This window comes from Sus scrofa, chromosome 4 (assembly GCF_054392235.1).
Source record: "Sus scrofa isolate SSC_HxYL_T2T_F1_AM1 chromosome 4, Sscrofa_HxYL_maternal_Yorkshire_Landrace_v2.0, whole genome shotgun sequence".
Classification (NCBI taxonomy): domain Eukaryota; kingdom Metazoa; phylum Chordata; class Mammalia; order Artiodactyla; family Suidae; genus Sus; species Sus scrofa.
Genome location: NC_139386.1, coordinates 41750991 through 41768270, shown reverse-complemented (window position 1 = coordinate 41768270; position 17280 = coordinate 41750991). Strand labels below are relative to the sequence as shown.

Sequence of the window (17280 nt, the reverse complement as noted above, 5' to 3'; positions counted from 1 at the left end):
GGCCAGGGATTGGACCCACATCCTCATGGATACTAGTCAGGTTCAGTAACTGCTGAGCCACGACGAGAATTCCCCAACCCCTTTTTTTTGTTTTGTTTTGTCTTTTTTTGTCTTTTTAGGGCCGCACCCATGGCATGTGGAGGTTCCCAGGCTAGGGATCTAATCAGAGCTACCGCTGCCTGCCTGTGCCACAGCCACAGCAATGCCAGATCCGAGCCACGTCTGTGACCTACACCACAGCTCATGGCAACCCCGGATCCTTAACCCACTGATCGAGGCCAAGGATCGAACCCACAACCTCATGGTTCCTAGTCGGATTTGTTTCCACTGCGCCATGAAGGGAATTCTCCAACTACATTTTGATACCGGCAGTCACCTTAATAATTCCCCAGGAAGGAATTATAGCTTCCCTGGCTACCTACTTACCTACTACTACCACTCAAGGATAGGCTGGGATGAGGAAGATCTTAGATCCATGGAAGAGAAAGCAGAGAAACAGGTGAGGCTCTAGTTGACTGATCGATGAACTGAAACAACCCCCAGGAAGTCTGTTTCCAACAGTGGTTGAATATTTGGAATCTGTGACCTGGCATTGGCCTATTTATTTGAACTGAGCTGCGCTTCAGGTCACCCCGGTTTCAGACAGTTACCTCATCAGCTTCTCACTGCAGATTGCTACCCTCTTTCACCAGCACCCAGCAGCACGTGGCTTTCAGATTTTGTTTCTACAAGCTCTCTTATCGCAGCATGTGTGTGTTGGAGCCCAGATGTTAAACAAATCAGTCAGTAAATAACGTTTGGCTTCACATTTTGTACAAAGTTAACTGACACATGAACACATAGTCTCTGAGCTGCTCACAGCCTCTGTCACAGGGTCTCTGACGGCAAACATTTCATTTTTTAAAAAAAGTGCCTTATCGAGATATAGTTCAGCTGTGAGAGAACCCACGCATTTAAAGAGTACCTTTGGGAGTTCCCATCATGGCTCAGTGGTTAACGAATCCAACTGTGGAACCATGAGGTTTTGGGTTCGATCCCTGGCCTTGCTCAGTGGGTTAAGGATCCGGCATTGCCGTGAGCTGTGGTATAGGTTGTAGACTCAGCTCGGATCCCTCATTGCTGTAGCTCTGGTGTAGGCTGGCGGCTACAGCTCTGATTAGACCCCTAGCCTGGAAATCTCTGTATGCTGCAGGAGCGGCCCTAGAAAAGGCAAAAAGACAAAAGAACAAATAAAAAATAAAAAAAAAATAGAATACCTTCATCATTGGTTTTTAGCATGTTCACTGAGTGTCAACGCTTCCTTCTTGACACTGTGGTTTTCACTTGAGTACACAGGTCATGCTCCCAATGTTTCTACAGCTCTGCTCTTTTAGTCATGGCCAGTTCCTAACCTGAGAATGTTATTTGAAGGCGAATGTAGGTCTGACTGTGACTTCCCCGGTGCCTGGTGAGCAGTTGATGAATTGGTCAATTTCACTGGTGAAAACTGCCTGGAATAAAATAGGCAAAAAACTGAGAGAGCAGGTTTTAATACAATGAGGGATGGATGCTCTACCTGGAGCTCAGACAATGGGGTCTCAGTATTTTCTAATCCAAATGGCAGAACATCAAGTCCCTTATATTTGTTCCACATCCTCTAACCAACCCTGTCCTCTAAATGCTTGATTTCATTATCCTCCAAAGTATTTGTTTTGAAACTTCGTATGTCCTCCTTCCTCTCATGGAAACCACCTGTAGCAGCAACCACTGGGGCTGCTGCAAACATTTGTTTTTGATAGCAGTGTATTTTGAACGTCTGTGGTTTCAATTTCTATTTCTGTCCTCTACTGTCGTAACTTTTCGATCTCTTCATACCTTTTATGGGTAGTTTTGCTTTTCCCAGGCATTTGTAGTCTGCTGAATGTGTCAGCTACATAAACTGTGAACTGAGAAATTTTACCATTTCAAACTCAGTATAATTGTCCAATGGCTTACAGCTCTCAATATGTTTTCATCTCAGTATAATTGTCCAATGGCTTACAGCTCTCAATATGTTTAAATTGGTCCTCACAACACCTCAGTGATCAGAAAACCAAAGTTTCCTGCCTAGCAGGTAACAAAAGTTATAATAAAAAAATGTGATGGAGTTCCTGTTGTGGCACAGTGGTTAACGAATCCGACTAGGAACTATGAGGCTGCGGGTTCGATCCCTGGCCTTGTTCAGTGGGTTAAGGACCCAGTGTTGCCGTGAGCTGTGGTGTAGGTTACAGATGCGGCTCGGATCCTGCATTGCTGTGGCTCTGGTGTAGGCCGGTGGCTACAGCTCCGATTCAACCCCTAGCCTGGGAACCTCCATATGCTGTGGGAGCGGTCCTAGAAAAAAAAAAAAAAAAGGGTGATTTGAATTCTAGTGTAGAATTTTTCCCTCCTAGAACCCTGGCCATCATATATGACTATGATTCCCCAACTTCAGCTGAATCAGAATGGTTTAGGGGGCTTGATGCAACACAGATTGTAAGCTCCGCCCCTAGCATTTCTGATTCAGTAGGTCTGGGCTGGGGCTAAAGAATGTTCTCATGCACACCTTTCTCCTTTGCCTTCCCCTTCTCAGCTTCCCTTGAAGCTCAAAGTGGTCATGTGATTTATCCTGGCCAATGAGATGTAAACAGAAGTCTGAGAATGCCTGTGCTTTCTGATGAAAAGAGACCTACTTGGCTCTTCACCCCTCCTACTTCTCCCTGCTTATAACCTATATGCAATGCTTGGAGGTACAACAGCATCTATGAGCAACATATTAAAACTGGCAGGATAGGAGTTCCCGTCGTGGTGCAGTGGAAACGAATCCGACTAGGAACCATGAGGTTGCGGGTTCGATCCCTGGCCTCACTCAGTGGAGTAAGGATCCAGCATTGCTGTGAGCTCTGGTGTAGCTTACAGATGTGGCTCGGATCTGGTGTTGCTGTGGCTGTGGCATAGGCCAGAGGCTACAGCTCCGATTAGACCCCTAGTCTGGGAACATCCACATGCTGTGGGTGCAGCCCTGAAAAGCCAAAGAGACAAAAAAACAAAAAACAAAAACTGGCAGGATAGGAAGAGAGGAAGAGGCTGGGTCTCTGACAGCTCTAGCTCGCTTACTTCCAGACTTTTTACATTAGAAAAATAAATCTCTATTTCAAATGTAGTCAGGGTTCTCTGTTACTTGCAGCCAAATGCATGCCTACCCAATACAGATAAAAAGGCTAGAAGGGTGCAGGGGAGTCTAGGGGACTTCATGAGAAATGGCACTTAACAAGCATTTGTGAAATTTTATGCTGTAGCTGACATCATGCTCATTGAACATGGTTCCTGTCTCCCAGGTGTTCAGAGTCAAGGTGAAAAGGCTACCAGGTAAATACACAAATAATAATACATTGTGACAAGCACAGAGATAGAAGCAAAATGTGGAAAGTCAGAGAAGGAACCTAGGGAGGTCAGGGAAGTTTCCCAGGAGGTGACATTTTAACAAAGTCCTGCAGGATGAATCAAGTTGTCAGGTAGAAAAGAAGAAAAAAGGCTTTCTGTACTATGTCCCTTCTCATCCCTACCCTTGGGGGCCAGAGGCTGGCCTGGCTGGGGGCATGTTGGGACAAGTTGCCAGCAGAGTCAACAGCTACGCAGGAAACTCAAAGTCCAAAGAACCAGGAGGGAAGTTGTGAGGATTGGCAAGAACTTCTTTTAATGGTCCAGGGAGCCAGAAATCTGGGGCCAAAAGACAAGAGTTTAAGAGGGCACATGGGGAGAGGCAGGGCAGAAGCCCCCCAAAATGGGTGGAGTCTTGCTTCTCAGGCAGGTAAGAAACTCAGGCTACTAACTATCCCATTTCATGATTTCTTTTTAAAAAAAGTTTTTATTGTAGTTGATTTACAATGTTCTGTCAGTTTCTGCTGTACAGCAAAGTGACCCAGTCACATATATATATCCAACTGCATATATATATATATATTCTTTTTCTTATATTATCCTCTATCATTTTCCATCACAAATGATTAGATATAGTTGCCTGTGCTATACAGAAGGCTGTTTCATGATTTCTTACCATTCGACTTCATTTTCACTCCCAGCCCCCATCCTGTTAGGCTCACAGGAAATTCAATCTGAGTCCTTGCTGGGGCTTCCCCCTGCACCCAAGGCTGTGCTAAAATCCTGGTGTGTTACTCAGCCTGCAGAGCCCTGCAGTCCCCTGTACCACTGTCTCTATGACTTAGGAACCCTGGATGTCGGATCCTAGCTCCCTGATGAATCATGGGTATTTCCACCAGTTGATGCGTCCTCTGGTGCTTCTAGAAAGTGGGGCACAGGCTCCTGCTGCTGGTGGGCCCCAGAGGCCTCTTTTTTCTCCCCAGGCCCAGAAGCTCTTCTTGGTTTTAGGGAAATATCTTCCCCTGGTCCTGTTTCCACCAGAGATACACTCTCTCATCACAAGCCCTGTTCAGCTCAGTGGACTTAGGGCTGGGGAAATACAAGCCAGGAAGGCAAGGGTCTCCAATCCACCTCTCCTGAGACTAGGGACAGATCCTTTCAGAAGGGGTGAAGACAAAAGAGGAAATGCCCAGAGAAAAGTTAAAACTTTCAAATAATTACTGTGCAACATATTGATGATGTGGGTGTGGTTTAAGGCACGGGGGAGTGGGGAAGGCAGAACATGAACTTCTCAAGGGGTGTGAGAACAGAGTCAGGGAAGGCCTAATATGTTTGAATAATGGTGAGTACCTGGGGAGGGAAGAGCAAGGGGTTGGAGGGAGCACCCTGGATGACTTACTGTAGAACTGGATTTTATTCTGTAGCAACAGAATTCATTAAAAGGCAATATGCTGAGACAAGATCCTTTTTTTTTTTTTTAAGGGGAAACTCTAATAGAGAGACACCTGTGGATGGCCATAGGAATAAGCCAGACTAGGGCCATTAAATCAGGGAGCAATAACGGAGATAGAAAAACAGAGTTGCAGTTCTGGGATAAAAGCAATAGAATCGCGGAGTTCCCGTTGTGGCTCAGTGTTAAAGAACCTGACTGGTATCCTTGAGGACACAGGTTTGATTCCTGGCCCCACTCAGTGGGTTAAGGATCCGATGTTGCTGTGAGCTGTGGTGTAAGTTGCAGACGTAGCTCCAATCCTGCGTTGCTGTGGCTGTGGTGTAGGCTGGGGGTTGTAGCTCCAATTTGACTCCTAGCCTGGGAACCGTGTGCTGCATGTGAGGCCCTAATAAATAAATAATTTAAAAAATAAATAAATGCAATAGAACGTGGTTATTTTTGGCTATGAGGGAATAATGGAGAATGACAGAGAAATGGGAGATTTGAGATTTCTAGCTTGGGAGATTGAGGAGCTGGTAAAGCCATATACCTGAAGGTGAGAGGACAGAAGGCAGAGGAGAGGGTAGAGGGGGTGATGGAGAAGAAGAATAAACATTCAGCACTGGTTATATTTAGCACTACTTCACTTTTTTTTTTTTTTTTTTTTCATTTTTTTAGGGCTGCACCAGTGGCATGTGGAGTTTCCCAGGCTAGGGGTTGAATCAGAGCTACAGCTGCTGGCCTACACCACAGCCACAGCAACACGGGATCTGAGTCACGTCTGTGACCTACACCACAGCTCACGGCAATGTTGGATTCTTAACCCACTGAGTGAGGCCAGGGATTGAACCCCCAACCTCATGGTTTCTAGTTGGATTTGTTTCCGCTGCGCCACGACGGGAACTCCTACTTCACATATTTTTTGTCATGAAAACCCTATAAAGTATTATTATGTTTATGTCACAGATAAGAAGACTAAGGCTCAGAGATGCTGTTGCTCATCCAAAGTTGCTAGGAGAGTAATGGAGTCAGGATTAGAAACTGCATCTACCTGACTCCACAGTCCACACCAGTCCCCAGCCTGCCTTCTGAGTGCCGCCCAGTGGGGACATCGAGGAGTCACTTGGGAGCCTGGGAGACAGGCAACCTGGTATCAGTTTGGGAGTTTATTATGTAGATGGTTCCTGATGAGATCAGCCAAGAGAAGTGTGTGGCAGGAAAAGAGACGACAAGGACAGGCCCTGGGGAAGTTCACACTCAAGGATTACAGCAGTTAGACTCTAGATAACAGGAAAAATAAGGAACAAAGTTAAGATCTGTAATTCTCTCATCACTGAGGTTCTGCGGTGAGGTTCTTAGCGTTAGTATGGTGGCTTCATTAGAGAGCCAGGTTCTCTTTTTTCCTTCCATCATATTTAGTGTATGAATTGCATCCTTCAATTTGCTTCAATTGCAGAATGGCCCGTTTAGGTCCCACCATCCTATTTGAGGCAGTGGGAAAGAAGAAGAGCCTGAGAGAGAAGTGTTTCTGCCTGCCAACCGAGCCTGTTTTTAAGGAAGTCTTTCCAGAAGACCCAGTCCATATACATTGGCCAGAACTTAGTCATGTGACCTGTCTCCAAGGGAAGCTGGGAGATGTAGTTCTTTAGCTACTAGGTCCCTTAAGGCTCCAGCTAAATCAGGGTTTACTATAGAAGGGAGAATGCCAATTGGGTAGACAACTCTACCCAGTAGAGTTGTGAGGTAATCCCTGCCATAATGGGGTAGGGAGAGGAAAGGAAAAGATGAAGGCCATTTGGGGGCCAGAGAGAGAATGCTGCCATAAAAAATCTAATAGTTAGGATGGTTTTCAACTTATTGAAAATTCATGCCAAGCTACCTTAAACTTTGCTCAAATAACCAAAAAAAATTATGAATAGGGCAGGAGTGTTGGTTGGGGCTCTGGCTTTGCAACTTTGCCTTTTTCCTGGCTCCACCCCCTCTACATGGGCCTTGCATTCAGGCTGGCTTCACAAGGAGTAGTAACAAGGTTGAAGAAGTTCCAGGACTCACATATGCACACCGCATTGTCCAGAGCAAGACAGACCATCTTCTTAGCACAAGTCCTGAAATTCATTCATTCTTTCAGAAATATTCCTGAGTAATACTGTATATACTTCTAGATGCTGGGCATAGCACACATAAAACAAATAGGGACTCTGCCTCCAATGGACCCTGTTTTAGTCATCTGTGGCTGTGTGACGTGTTACTCCCAAACTGAGCTGCTTAGGATAACTAACATTTATTATTTCCCAGTATCTATGGGTCAGGAATTTTGGGGCATGGCCTGACTTGGGGACACTCCTAAGGCTGTAATTAAGATATCAGCTGGGGGAGTTCCCGTCGTGGCGCAGTGGTTAACGAATCCAACTAGGAACCATGAGGTTGCGGGTTCGGTCCCTGCCCTTGCTCAGTGGGTTAACGATCCGGCGTTGCCGTGAGCTGTGGTGTAGGTCGCAGACACGGCTCGGATCCTGCGTTGCTGTGGCTCTGGCGTAGGCCGGTGGCTACAGCTCCGATTCGACCCCTAGCCTGGGAACCTCCATATGCCGCGGGAGCGGCCCAAGAAATGGCAAAAAAGACAAAAAAGACAAAAAAAAAAAAAAAAAAAAGATATCAGCTGGGGCTGTGGTCATCTCAAGGCCTGCTGGGCAGGATCTGTTCCCAGCTCACTCATGGGGCTGTTAGCCTCAGGCCCTCAACTGGCTGTTGACCAGAGAGACACTGATTCATGGCAATGTGGGCCTTCCATTGGGCTGGGGGTTGGGGAGAGGTAGGAGAGAATTCAGTCTTTCTGGGAGTTCTCTTGTGGTGCAGCAGGTTAAGGATCTAGGGTTGTCACTGTTGTGGCTTGTGGTGCTGCTGTGACGTGGGTTTGACCCCTGGCTGGGGAGCTTCTACATGCCATGGGTATGCCCCCCACCAAAAAAAAATTAATCTTTCTGTAACCTAATCTTGGAATTAACCTAATGGAAATCACATCCCATTACTGTTTCCAAATTCTATTTGTTTTGAAGTCACTAGGTCAAGAGGAGGGCATTATACAAGGGCATGGATACTGGGAGGTGGGGTCACTGGGAATCACGTTGAGGCTCTCTATCCCAGAGCTAGATTCTAGCCAGTGGAAACAGACAACAGATATACCATATGTAAGTAATAGCAAGGGCTATGAAGAAAAATAAAGCAGAGTGAGGAAAGGTGTCTCTCATGAGATGACATTTGAGGAGAGTCTGAAGCACATGAGGCAGCATATCTGTGGAGGAGCATTTCGGGTGAAGAGCAGGTGCAAATTCCCAGAGTCAAGAGTGTGCTTGGTGTCTTTAAGGAAGCACACAACCTATGTAGCTGGAGCCGAATAAGCAAGGGAGGAGATAGAGGTTTGGGGTGGGAGACCTGAGTGGTGGGGTGACCTGACCTACCTTACTTTAAAAGGCCCTGAGGTGGGGAACAGATGATACAAGGGCCATGAGTGAAAGCGGGGGCACTAAACAGAATTCTGCAGCAGTAGTCCTGGAGAAAAATGATGGAGTCTTGGTTTTGGTAGAAGTGAGAAGTGATTGGATTCCAGAGGTATTTGATCAGCTTTGCTGACAAACTGGATTTAGGGTATGACAGAGAGGCCTCAGAGATGACTCAGGCTTCTGGAGTGAGCATCTGTGAGGCTGAGGTTGCCATTTGCTGGGATGTGGGAGACAAATGTGGGAGAGTAAATCAAGGATTTGAATTTGGTCTTGTGGCCATGTTAGGTCTGAGATGCTGGTGAGCCATTCAAGTGGAAATGCTGCAGAGGAAGGTGGAGTCTGGAGTTCAGGGGTGAGGTCCAGGTGGGCAATAGAAATTTGGGAGTCATCAGCATCAAGGTGGCATTTAAAACCGCAGGGCTAGATGAGATTGCTCACATGGGGAATATGTCTTAATGGGCAAGAGAAGACATTCCTCCAAACTTTTAGAAATGGGAGGATGGGGAAGATCTGGTCAAGGGGATGGAAAAGCAGCAGCTAATGAGAAAGAGTGGATGGTGTGGGGGAGGCAAGAGGCTGCATCTTGGAGGTCATGGGGAGAGATGCTCTCCACTTTCCAGATTTTTCCAGGGGGTCAGGTGGGGCTATGGGACTTGAAAGGTGGTAGAAGGTCATTGGTGATGTTAGAGAGGACATTCTTTTTTTGCTTTTTAGGGCCATGCTCATGGCATATGGAGGTTCCCAGGCCAGGGGTTGAATCAGCTGTAGACGCTGGCTTATACAAGAGCCACAGCAATGCCAAATCTGAGCTGAGTCTTCAACTTACACCACAGCTCACAGCAATGTGGAATCCTTAACCCACTGAGCAAGGCCAGGGATCGAACTTGCAGCCTCATGGTTCCTAGTTGGATTCATTTCCGCTTCACCACAATGGGAATTCCAGAGAGAGGGCATCTTGTCAAGAGTCCTGGAGTCAACAGCCAGATGGATGATGGTGGATTTTGGAGACAGTGAAGTTTAGAAGAAGACCTAGTAGTATGAGTCTCTTTTTCAAGAAGTTTGAAGTTAGAAACAATAAAAGCATGAGGGAAAACACTTATTAAGTTATACAAATTTGGTAAATATCTATGTCAGTAAACAAACACTGAAACATTAAAACTCAGAATGAGGGAAACTGTTTTTAGCAAATATGACAAGGGTTAGAATCTTCGTAATAGAAAAAACCTCATGCAAATTGATAAGAAAAATACTAAGACCCTAATAGGTAAATGAACAAAGAACATGAACGGGCAAGTTACAAAGGAGGAAACCCAACTACTAAACAAAGATAAAGAAAAATGTTTGGCACCATAAGCCAGGAAAGAAATACAGATTAAAACCACAAGATGACGTGTGTTAAACTATCAAATTAGCAAAGACTGTTCATGTCCTTTAACCTAGTAATTCCACTTCAGGGAACCTAAGAAATGAAGCCAAGATGCCGATGAAAGAGCTGGCTATAGTTTTACTTGTAATAGTTAGTAAGAGGAAATAATCCAAATGCTGGACACCAGGAAAACGGCTTAGAAAATTTTGGTATATTCATGCAATGGAATATTAATCAACCATATATACATACATACAAAAAATTGGGAAGAATTTATGGTAACCCTGTCTGAGCCCATTTGGGCTGTTATAACAAAATACCAAAGACTAAGTAGTTTATAGACAATGAGAACTTATTTTTTATTTCTATCTTTTTGCTTTTTAGGGCCATACCTGCGGCACATGGAAGTTCCCAGGCTACGGGTCGAATCGGAGCTACAGCTTCTGGCCTACACCAAAGCCACAGCAACTCGGGATCCAAGTCATCTCTGCGACCTACGCCAGAGCTCATGGCACCACTGGATCCCCAACCCACCTAGCAAGGTCAGGGATCGAACCTGCACCCTCATGGATACTAGTCAGATTCATTTCCACTGCACCACAACGGGGAGTCCAACAATGGGAATTTAATTCTCACAGTTCTAGAGGCTGGAAGCAGGAGATCAAGGGATCAGAATGATTGGGTGAGGCCTCTCTATGGTCGAAGACTTCTCGTGGTCTCCTCGATGTCGGAAGGGGCAAGAGAGGGCTTTGAAGCCTCTTTTATGAGAGCATTAAGCCCATTCATGAGGGCTTTACCCTCAGGGCCTAATCACCTCCCAGAGGGTCCACCTCCTAATGCCATCACTTTGGGCACAAGTTTTTCAATATATAGGTTGGGGGTTGGGGGTTGGGGACACAAATATCCAGACAATAACAAACAGGAAAATGTCTATATCATGTTATTTATAAAATTTATTTTTATCTTTATTGTTTTTGTCTTTTTAGGGCCGCACCCGAGGCATATGGAAATTCCCAGGCTAGGGGTCCAATTGGAGCTGTGGCCGCTGGCCTACACCACAGCCACAGCAGTGCGGGATCCAAGCCTGAGTCTGCAACCTACACCATAGTTCATGGCAACGCCAGATCCTTAACCCACTGAGCGAGGTCAGGGATCGAACCTGCATCCTCATGGATACTAGTCAGATTTGTTTCCGCTGAGCCACGAGGGGACTCCCATGTTAATTTTTTTAAAAAGTCGAATTGTAAGTTCTATATACCTTATATTCTCACCTAGGGGAAATACAGGAAAAAGGAAAGCATCTAAGTGTTCCAGGGCAGAGCACGAAGGAAGACTGGCTACCTTCTTTCCGTTAATACATCTTTGTTGAGTTCTGTGCTGACCTCTCTGTGCCAAGTCCTGGGATTAAGAGATGATTCAGAAAATTCTGCCATTGAGAAATCTGCATCTAAGTAAAATTTGAAAAATTTTTCTGTGGGAGCAAGCAATAAAGTCTCAAAAGATCTAAAAAAAAATTGGGATCTAAAAAAAAATCTCACAGCAAAAATGAGCCCAGCCACAAAGTGACAGTCAGCCACACAGATGGGGCCCTCAGTGGCCCTGTCCAGACCTGCAGTCCCAGGGACAAAGGTGATCGGGCACGGGGTGGGCAGACTTAGGTGATGGAGACCTCAGCGTTGGAAGTGAAGTGGCCTTGACTGTAAAGCAATGAAAGTCAAAGAATAGCTAATGGAACAGGAAAATGAAGCTGATGCTTCTGAGCTTGGACGTGTTATCTAATGTCCTGCTATAAGAGGATTGGTGCCCAGGAGGACCTGAAGGCCAAGGTTGGTCTTTGCTCTTCTTCCCTCTGGGGTTGCTTCTCCATCCTGCCTATTTGACAAAGACTGGCTTGGAGCTTCCTCCTGTGATGTCAGGGTCATTCCTGATGGGAAGGCTTCTGTTTTCAGGTTTCTCATCAATAGAGAAGACAGAGAACTGTACCTTCTATTTCCAAGTCCTTTACATATATTCCCCCCCCAAAAAAAATCTGACTGACAGCAAACTGAAGAATGGTGTCATAGGTTGTGAAACCAACTGTGCTATTTCTTTTCTGACAGTGCCATCTCAACCTGGACTCCTTCACCTGGCAAATTGCAGCCATTTGACAAATGCTAATTAAGAAAAATAATGGCTCTGACAGCACTGGGGAGAAAGTGCTCCTGGAAAAATGTTTTCTGAAAAGGTGAAAGAGGTTATTTTCAAAATGGTTAAGTGTCTGAGTCAATGATATCACAAGACAGATTTAGAGGGCAAACGTGTGCTCTTTAAAAGTGACCCTAAAGGTCAACCTAAAAGAAAAGGAGTTTCTGATCATAAAAGTAAGTTATATTTAATATAGTCACTTCGGGAGTTTCCATCATGGCACAATGGAAATGAATCCGACTAGGAACCATGAGGTTTTGGGTTCGATCCCTGGCCTTGCTCAGTGGGTTAAGGATTCCACATTGCTGTGAACTGTGGTGTAAGTTGAAGACTCAGCTCAGATTTGGCATTGCTGTGCGCTGTGCTGTACAGATGTGGCTCAGATCCGGCATTGCTATGGCTGTGGTGTAGGCTGGCAGCTGTACCTTGGATTAGACCTGTAGTCTGGGAACCTCCATATGTCACCAGTGTGGCCCTAAAAAGCAAACAAACAAACAAAACAGTCTCAAGAGGCACTTTTAGTAATTACCATGTAATTAGGACTCCGATGTCTAAAGACAAGCTGCCTGAGTTCAAATCCTGGCTCTGCCACTTACTAGCTGTGTGACTTTATTAAATTACTTAATGTCTCTGTGTGTGTCTCAGTTTTTTCCTCCTCTGTAAAGCCGGGACAATGATAGGACCTACCTCATAAGCTTGTTATGAGAACTGAATGAATTACTATTTGTAAACAGCTCTCAGCAGTACCTGGTATGTGAAACCTACTGCATAAATCCTTGTTAAATAAAATCATTAAAAAAATAAAAGTAAATGCTAATTTTTCTTGTGACCATTTGGTAAAAAAGCAATTACCACAAGGAAAAACAGCAAGTATTCATCTAGATTTTTTCTAGATTAGTTGTCTTGTTCTCCCCCTTTCAAGCAGGTAGCCACACTCTCTTGTGTCTGTGGCTTGAGGGATTTTTTTTTTTTTGGAGTGGGAAGCCAAGGCATGGAAGGTACCTGAATTGGGGCCTCTTCCAGTCTTTAAGGAAAACCTAAGCCACTCAAGTGATGGGTGATGCTGAACATCCCAGGAGAGTGGAAGATGGGAGATGCCTGTGAGTATAAGAAAGAAGAGAGCTGAGAGAGTCCCTGGAGAAGGGCCTAGGAGCTGGGGGCCTGTGCAGGGCCCAAGTGGTGGCACCCCCTCAGGGGGATGGTTGTGCTATGCACCGAAGGAGGGGGGCACCCATCTTCCCATGCCTCATGGCCCAGAAGCAAGAAGCCCCAGACTCCTGGGGTCTTGGACTAAGAGGACGGCAGCCTTGACAATGACAGTCCAATGGTTAGAGCAGTGCTAACCAATAGAAATACAGTTTGAGCCAAACAACCAATAGAAATTCAGTTTGAGCCAAACAACCAATAGAAATTCAGTTTGAGCCAAACAACCAATAGAAATACAGTTCAAGCCACATATGTGATTTCAAAACTTCTAGCTACTTGAATCTAGTAGCCATGTTAAAAATCATTAAAGGGTGGGGAGAAATTAATTTTAATAACATGTTTTATATCTGCAATAGTATTTCAATATGTAATCAATATAAAATCCTTACTGAGATATGTTATTTTTTTTCTGCACCAAGTCTATGAATGCTGCTATGTAGTTCACACTGACAGCATTGTCTCAGTTGGGACTGGCCCCGTTTCCAAGTGCTCAACAGCCACACACGACTGTGGCTACGATATTGGACAGGACAGGCAGGTGCAGCTATAAATAAATAAATAAATACATAAATAAATAAATGTTGAAGTAGGGCAGATCTGTAACTGAGCGAGTGCCCTGTGGGGCTCCTGGGCACCTAAGCCTTTCTGTGTCCTCCATTTCTTATTTTTAGGGAAGAAGCCTTAGCCTCCATGACTTTCCCTGAGTTCCAAAGGGCAGTTGCTAATCAGGGAATTGGGGAGGGGGGATGCAGAGACCAGAGAGGAGCAGTCAAGAGACAATAGGGCAGACTTGGGGCAGGGTCTTGGTTCCTGCTCAAGGAATATACATAAATAATATCTCTGAGCCTTTCCGTAGAACTAAACCCCCCCAACAAATGGAAGAACTACATGATGGAGCAGTCTTCATTCCAGGAAGAAGGACCACCAGAACCAGTCCTGGGGCCACCAAATACCAGATTTGAGAGACAATGCAAGCCTGCCTCTACCCTGATCCTTATCTATGGCCCTATCTTCCACTCTCCAAACTATAAAACCACCTCCTAACCCCTTCCAAGGGAGGCATGGTCTTTAAGGCGTTAGCCTGCTGTGGCCCCCTTTGCCTGGCAAAGCGATAAAGCTTTTTCTCCTTTACCCAAACTCTGTCTCTGCTTTTCTTTTTTTCCCTTTTTTTTTTTTTTGTCTTTTTGCCTGTTCTAGGGCCGCTCCCATGGCATATGGAGGTTCCCAGGCTAGGGGTCTAATCGGAGCTGCAGTCGCCAGCCTACACCAGAGCCACAGCAATGCCAGATCCGAGCTGTGTCTGCAACCTACACCACAGCTCACGGCAACGCTGGATCCTTAACCACTGAGCAAGGCCAGGGATTGAACCCGCAACCTCATGGTTCCTAGTCGGATTCGTTAACCACTGAGACACGACAGGAACTCCTGTCTCTGCTTTTCATTTTGGCACCAGCAGACGGAGGCTGAATTTCAGCAACAGATTTACAATATTGTCTTAGTTTTAAGTGTACAGCAAAGTGATTCAGTGATTCAATACATGTAATTCATATTATATTCTACTATAGGTTATTACAAGATAGTATAATTCTCTGTGCTAGTCTGTAAATCCTTGTTGCTTACCTATTTTCTGTGTAGATATAAACTATCTGTTAACTCCATGCTTTTAATCGCCCCCTCCCTTTGGTAACCATAAATTTGTTTTCTCTGTCTGTGAGTCTGTGTCTGTTTTGTATATAGATTCATTTGAATTATTTTTTGGATTCCACATATAAGTGATATAGGTATTTGCCTTTCTCTATCTGAGTTACTTCACTAAGTATTAATATTCATAAGCATTAATATTAATAAGTATTAATATTCTCTAGGTCTTCCCATGTTGCTGCAAATAGCAATAATATATTCTTTTCCGTGGCTGAGTAGTATTCCAAATATATCCATATATATCCATATATATATATCTTAAGCCAATAATCTGTCAATGGGCACTGAGGTTCTTTCCATGTATTGGCTATTGTAAATAGTGCTAATATGAACACTGGGGGGGCAAATTTCTTTTGAATTAGAGTTTTCACTTTTTCTGGATATATTCCCAGGAGTGGGATTGTTGGATTATGTAGTGACTCTATTTTTAGTTTTTATCTGTTTGTTTGTCTTTTTAGGGCCACACCCATGGCAAATGGAAGTTCCCAGCCTAGGGGTTGAATTGGGGCTGCAGCTACCAGACTACATCACAGCCATGGCAACGTGGGATCTGAGCTGCGTCTGCAAACTACACCACAGCTGACAGCAACACCAGATCCTTAACCCACTGAGGGAGGCCAGGAATCAAACCTGCATCATGGATGCTAGTCAGATTTGTTTTCACTGAGCCATGACAAGAACTCTTATTTTTAGTTTTTTAAGGAACCTCCATACTGTTTTCAATAGAGGCTGTATCACTTACATTCCCTCCCAACATTGTAGGAGCATTATCTTTTCTCCATACCCTCTCCGAAATTTATTATTTGTAGACTCTTTTTCTTTTTAGGGCCACACCTTTGGCATATGGAAGTTCCTGGGCTAGGGGCTGAATCGGCCTACACTACCATCACACCAACACCGGATCTGAACTGCATCCGCAACCTATGCCACAGCTTACAGAAATGCCAGATCCTTAACCCACTGAGTGAGGCCAGGGATTTAACCTGCAACCTCACAGAAACTATGCCAGGTTCTTAACCTGCTGAGCCACAATGGGAACTCCTATTTGTAGACTTTTTGATGATATTTATATAACGTTCTTTAAATGACAAGAATAAAATTATAGATATGGAGAGAAGAATTTTTTTATGTGCACTTTCAATTTTTTTTCAAAAAAATTTTTTTGGTCTTTTTTTTTGGGCATTTTAGGGCCACACCCTCAGCATATGGAGGTTCCCAGGCTAGGGGTCAAATCGGAGCTACAGCTACCGGCCTACACCATAGCCACAGCACCTTGGGATCCAAGCCATGTCTGCAACCTACACCACAGCTCACAGCAAAGCCAGATCCTTAACCCAGTGAGCAAGGCCAGGGATTGAACCCGCAACCTCATAGATACTATTCGGGTTCGTTAAACACTGAGCCATGACAGGAACTCCCGAGAGCAGATATTTGGTTGCCAGGGGTTAAAGAGGGGATGGAGGTGGGTATGGATTTAAAAGGCAAAAAAGGGAATCCTTATGGTGATGGAAAATTCTGTATATTGACTGTCTCAATGTCAATATACCAGTTCTGATATTTTACTATAGTTTTATAAAATATTACCACTGGGGGAAACCGGTAAAGGGTACCTGAGATCTCTTGGTATTAGTTCTTAAAACTTCATGTAATTGCAAAATTTAAAAGTTCAAATAAGGGAGTTCCCGCTGTGGCTCAGTGGTTAACGAATCCGACTGTGGAACCATGAGGTTGCAGGTTCCATCCCTGGCCTTGCTCAGTGGGTTAAGGATCCAGCATTGCTGTGAGCTGTGGTGTAGGTCAAAGACGTGGCTTGGATCCTGAGTTGCTGTGGCTGTGGTATAGGCCGGCAGCTGCTGCTCCAACTTGAACCCTAGCCTGGGAATCTCCATATGCCGAGGATGTAGCCCTAAAAAAGACAAAAAGACAAAAACAAACAAATAAATAAATAAGTTTAAATTAAAAAAATCATTGCAAGGAATGGTCTATTATACTTCCAGATAGAAGTCTCATGCAGATTAATAGGTTATCAGCAAGGTCCTGGCCAGGGATCCCTCAGATTCAAGCTTACTGATGGATGGAACTATTTTTTTCCGAAGGTCTTGGTAGATTGAAGTGTTAATGATCTTCCAAAGTTAAATTTACTTCCGTTATCACTGGCAAAATTAAATCCAATATATAAAAACAATCTGGAGAAAGTTGTATAAATCCAGATGATTTTACAGCCCCCCAAATTGACATCAACAGGGTATTGTAAATAGGCAAAATATATGTGTGTAGCAAGAGTGCATGCTTAGAAAACGGTTTGGAGAACACCTCACCTGGGTTTCAGCGCTCAGTTCCTAGAGAGAGAGAGAGCGAGAGCAGCTTCCCGTTAGTAACTGAGACTAGGTTTTCGTGGTCCTTTAGGAGGGCAGACTGAGAGACCCTCTGTTGACTACCTCCCCTGCACTTGGGGCTTTACATTATCCAGTTCAATCTTTAGCCCTCTACGAGGAGGTGGGTAATAGGCCCTC

The 17280-nt window shown here is 44.7% G+C and overlaps 1 protein-coding gene across 4 annotated transcripts in view; it reads right to left on the bottom strand.

Annotated features, from left to right (window-relative positions):
• Positions 1-17280, bottom strand: part of LOC106510020 (uncharacterized) — an 88342-nt gene that overhangs the window by 7184 nt on the left and 63878 nt on the right. The window lies entirely within an intron of this gene.